Consider the following 6,000-nt stretch of genomic DNA (forward strand, 5'->3'; position numbering starts at 1 on the left):
CTGAAGCACTGAAAAACTGAAAATCGAAAAATTAATGAATCAAAAAATTGAAAATAAGAACAAAGGATAGAATCGTTGAATTGAAAAACTCAGATATTTTAAAAATTAAAATAATTATTACATATTTACAATAAAAATTAGGAAAATTGCGAATCAAAAATTGACAAAACGAAAAGTTGAAAAATTGAATGCTGAAATAAATATCTAAAACTGAAAAAACCGAAAAACTGCAAATTGAAAAATGGAAAAATTTACATTGAAAAAACATTATAAATTTATGACGTTGAAAAAAATTGCAATAAAATAAAAGAAAATCGAACGAAAAATTGCAAATCGAAAAATTGAAGACGTAAAAACTGAAAAATCGAAAAATTTAAACGTCCGGAAGATGGAAAAACGAAAAAAATGATAAATTTTTAAATGAAAATTCAAAGAGTTGCATATCGGAAAACTGAAGAAATTAAAAATTGAGAACTAGAGAAATTCTAAATCAAAAATTGCAAAATCTAGAAATTGAAGGAAGAAAAAATTGAAAAATCGCAAATCAAAAAATTGAAGACGATTCTGTTAACCCCCAATTCATTAAGAGAAGGGTGTTATACTTCGAAGTCTCTGTTTGTCTATGTGTTCGTCTGTGGCACCGTGGCTCCTGAATGAATGAAGCGGTTTCAGTGGTTTTTTTTTTTTTTTGTTTTTTTACGTCCTTTATTTCTTCAATGCTTCTTTCGATTTTATAATTTTACGTTTATTCAATTTTTCAACTTTTCAATCATTGATTGTCAATTCTTCGATTTTCCAATGTTAAACTTTTTCAATGTTGCAATGTTTGGATTTCCAGTTATCTATCTGATTGTCTTCAGTGGTCCAAGTTCATTTCCAATTTTTTTTTCGTTTTTGATTTTTCAATTTTACAATTCTGCATTTTTTTCCATTTTTTTGTTTCTGATTACAAAAGTGAAAAAATCGAAAAAATTACTGAATTGAAAAGAAGAAAAAACGAATCGAATCGAAAAATCCGAAACCTAAAAATTGTAAAATCGAAATATGTATTATAGAACTGTTGAATTGAAAAAGTCAAAGATTTTAAAAACTAAAATTATTCTTAGGTACATATTTAAAATTAAAAGTAGAAAAATTGCAAATCAAAAATTGACGAATCGAAAAATTGAAAACCGAAAAACTGTACATTGAAAAATTGAAACCTCCAGAAATTGGAAAATCGAAAAAATGAAAAATTTTACAGCGAAAAATCGAAAGGTTGCAAATCGTAAAATTAAAGAATAAAAAAAAATGAAAAATTGAATTGCAGATCGAAAAAGTGGAAAAACAAAAAATTCAAAAAATTTAAATGTGAAAACTAGAGAATTTTAAATCTAAAAAAGGGCGTTAAAACTTTTCTGTATGTTTTTATCTCTTGACTTCTTCCTCCTGCTGCATGAATGAAGAATTTCAATGTTTTTTTTGTTTGAAAACTGGCTTAATCGCAATGGTTTTTAACTTCTTAGCTATATTTGATGATATCTGGTGACCATTTCAGCTATCATACGATCATCTGCTCTCTTCGCACGAATTCTAGGAATAGCGAGTCGACTGTCGCAGCGAATCTTAACCAATTCCATTGTTTTTAAGGGCTCTTTTTGGGTGTTCGGGATTTTTACTTGTGCAATTTTGTCATTTTTTGTAAACTTTAGATCATTCGTACATAAAGAAATTTGGAGCAGTCGTATTAATGTTTGTTAATTTCTTATCGTTTACTGAGGAAAAACACGACATTTTCATGAATTTCCTTTTTAATTTCGTACATAATTAAATACAAAATTTTCCACCGACCAAGCTTTCCGCCAGTTCCTGGCAGTACTACCGCGCTCTTACCCAGCAGGGTTGCGGTACTCCGGCCTCGACCCTCGTTCGCTCTTTCCGTATTTTCGCTGTTAAGGACAACGAGTCTGATTGATCCTTTCTATTCTGTTCGATTCAGCTACCGTGCATTTTTATGGAGGTTATATTCGACGCTAGCGGTATAAAAACGACATGCGGCTGTGAAATGTGATCGAGGGAGGCTGTATTTTATTGACCACGTGAAAGTAACGGGTGAACGGAACCGTAGAATGCAGCGCCGGCTCGAGATGCATTGTGGGATCGTACCATATGGTCGTGTGGAGGAATTAAATTTTCACGGTAATGGACCTGGACAGGTGGGAATACGCTCGTAAGTTCGCGACAAGTACTCCTACCGGTACCATTACGGCCGACCCGGGAGGTTTACGGCCCAGAGTACTTTTTTAACCCGGCGGTAGCACTCGATCGGTTAAGCGTCAAAGGATAATCCGGCGATTATGCATTCCGGGTGCACACTTCACCCGGAGGCGTGTTCGTGCGTCTCATTTACACTTGGGCAGCATTGTAAGTCCTGCATTAAGCGTTAAATTATATACACAGTGAGTTGGTTCTCTTTGCGCTTCGTGTCGGTCTCATCGACGAAAGAGTCAATTAGATAGGGTGGATCTAGCGGAAGTGACGCATTATTAAGTTCCGACCGAGCTGTATGATTTTTCGGACAGCTATTGTGCGGTGCTAAATGGACCTGTTGGGTGCTGGCCGAGGTGTGCCGATGGAAGTTCTTAACAGAATGATTAATCTAGTTGTTCTTTCAAGCGGGAATGGGGTTTCCTTTACTCTACAAAGTGCTCTTTTGAGAATTTTTTCCATTTACTAATTTTTTAGAGAATTCAGAAACTGCGGCAAAAAATCGAAATCGACTTAATTTTCACATTCTGGCGTTTCTAGATTCAATAATTATTGTTTAATAATTTATTTCAAATTCAAAATTTTTTTGACGAATAATCAGAGCACAATTTCTTGTATATCTATACCTAATTTGAGTGGATTTGTACAAGTGGTTCTCAAAATATTTAACCGTTTCCTTACATTCTAGCGAACCTGAATACCGGGTGTCTGGAAAGTGGCGGATTAACTAAGTACTCAATAGGTTATGTAAGGTAAAACTGATATTGGCAAATGACATACCCTCTAAGAAAAGAGAGGGTGGGTGGGCGGGGCTAGTACCTGCTAAGATAAGAGTGAATTTTTGAATTTCCAGTTATCAGATTTTCCACTTACATTAAATTTCAATATTTCGATTTTGCAATATTTCATTTTTCGATTTTCGATTTTTTCGGTCTTTCAGTTTCTCAGTTTTTTAATTTTCATTTTCTCGATTTTATTATCACAATTTTTCGTTTTTCATTGTGTTTCAGTTTTCAATTTTTGCATTTTTCAATGCGATTTCATAAGTTTTCGTCTTTTTAACTTTTCAGTTTCTCGACTTTTTTTCGTTTTTCGATTTACAATTTTTCAATTTTGAAACTTTTCATTTTTGGTTTTTCAGTTTCTCAATTTTTAATTTTTCGATTTTTCATGTTTTCGGTTCCTCAGTGTTTCAAATTCTTAATTTTTATTTTTCATTTTCCCGATGGTCTAATTCTCAATTTCTCGATTTTGTTTTCATATTTTTTCGCTTTTTCTCTTCCTTTATTTTTTTAACTTTTCATCAATCTTTGATTTTTCGATTCCTATGCCCTCTAAGAAAATAGAGGGCGGGCGGGCGGGGCTAGTACCTGTTAAGATAAAACAGATTTTGGCAGATGACATAACCTCTAAGAAAAGAGAGGGTGGGTGCGCGGGGTTAGTACCTGCTAAGATAAGACTGATTTTAGCAAATGACGTATACTCTAAGAAATTTAATTAAATTATTATAAGGAAAGAAACTAGAGGCTCCAAAACACAAAACGGGGTCCCAAAATTAACTCAAAAACGGATCAGGTCAGAATTTTCCAAAAATAGAACATCAAAGTCCCCCAAGATTTTTATTTTTCATTTTCCCGATTTTATTATCACATTTTTCGTTTTTCCACTTCTTTATTTTTTCAGTGGTTGTTTCCATTTTATTTATAATTTTTCGTTTGTTCAGTTTTTTTTTATTTTTGAATTCCTCGATTTTCCATTTTACAAATTTTTCAATTTTGCAATTTTTGAATTTCCAGTTATCCGATTTTCCACTTACATTAAATTTCAATATTTCGATTGTGCAATATTTCATTTTTCGATTTTCGATTTTTTCGATCTTTCAGTTTCTCAGTTTTTTAATTTTCATTTTCTCGATTTTATTATCACAATTTTTCGCTTTTCATTTTGTTTCAGTTTTCAATTTTTGCATTTTTCAATGCGATTTCATAAGTTTTCGTCTTTTTAACTTTTCAGTTTATCGACTTTTTTTCGTTTTTCGATTTACAATTTTTCAATTTTGAAACTTTTCACTTGTGGTTTTTCAGTTTCTCAATTTTTAATTTTTCGATTTTTCATGTTTTCGGTTCCTCAGTGTTTCAAATTCTTAATTTTTATTTTTCATTTTCCCGATGGTCTAATTCTCAATTTCTCGATTTTGTTTTCATATTTTTTCGCTTTTTCTCTTCCTTTATTTTTTTAACTTTTCATCAATCTTTGATTTTTCGATTCCTATGCCCTCTAAGAAAATAGAGGGCGGGCGAGCGGGGATAGTACCTGTTAAGATAAAACAGATTTTGGCAGATGACATAACCTCTAAGAAAAGAGAGGGTGGGTGGGCGGGGTTAGTACCTGCTAAGATAAAACTGATTTTGACAAATGAGGTATTCTCTAAGAAAAGAGAGGGTGGGTGGGCGGGGCTAGTATCTACTAAGATAAGACTGATTTTAGCAAATGACGTATACTCTAGAAATTTAATTAAATTATTATAAGGAAAGAAACTAGAGGCTCCAAAGCACTTTCAAATTCTTTCTAAACAGAACGGGGTCCCAAAATTAACTCAAAAACAGATCAGGTCAGAATTTCCCAAAAATAGAACATCAGAGTCCCCCAAGATTTTTATTTTTCATTTTCCCGATTTTATTATCACATTTTTCGTTTTTCCACTTCTTTATTTTTTCAGTGGTTGTTTCCATTTTATTTATAATTTTTCGTTTGTTCAGTTTTTTTTTAATTTTTGAATTCCTCGATTTTCCATTTTTCAAATTTTTCAATTTTGCAATTTTTGAATTTCCAGTTATCCAATTTTCCACTTACATCAAATTTCAATATTTCGATTTTGCAATATTTCATTTTTCGATTTTCTATTTTTTCGGTCTTTCAGTTTCTCAATTTTTTAATTTTCATTTTCTCGATTTTATTATCACAATTTTTCGTTTTTCATTTTGTTTCAGTTTTCAATTGTTGCATTTTTCAATGCGATTTCATAAGTTTTCGTCTTTTTAACTTTTCAGTTTCTCGACTTTTTTTCGTTTTTCGATTTACAATTTTTCAATTTTTAAACTTTTCATTTTTGGTTTTTCAGTTTCTCAATTTTTAATTTTTCGATTTTTCATGTTTTCGGTTCCTCAGTGTTTCAAATTTTTAATTTTTATTTTTCATTTTCCCGATGGTCTAATTCTCAATTTCTCGATTTTGTTTTCATATTTTTTCGCTTTTTCTCTTCCTTTATTTTATTAACTTTTCATCAATCTTTGATTTTTCGATTCCAATGCCCTCTAAGAAAATAGAGGGCGGGCGGGCGGGGCTAGTACCTGTTAAGATAAAACAGATTTTGGCAGATGACATAACCTCTAAGAAAAGAGAGGGTGGGTGGGCGGGGTTAGTACCTGCCAAGATAAAACTGATTTTGGCAAATGAGGTATTCTCTAAGAAAAGAGAGGGTGGGTGGGCGGGGCTAGTATCTACTAAGATAAGACTGATTTTAGCAAATGACGTATACTCTAAGAAATTTAATTAAATTATTATAAGGAAAGACACTAGAGGCTCCAAAGCACTTTCAAATTCTTTCTAAACAAAACCGGGTCCTAAAATTAACTCAAAAACGGATCAGGTCAGAATTTCCCAAAAATAGAACATCAAAGTCCCCCAAGATTTTTATTTTTCATTTTCCCGATTTTATTATCACATTTTTCGTTTTTCCACTTCTTTACTTTT

The sequence above is a fragment of the Zophobas morio genome, unplaced genomic scaffold (assembly GCF_036711695.1).
Source record: "Zophobas morio isolate AGI-343-1 ecotype UQ-CSIRO unplaced genomic scaffold, CSIRO_AGI_Zmor_V1 ptg000003l, whole genome shotgun sequence".
NCBI lineage: Eukaryota > Metazoa > Arthropoda > Insecta > Coleoptera > Tenebrionidae > Zophobas > Zophobas morio.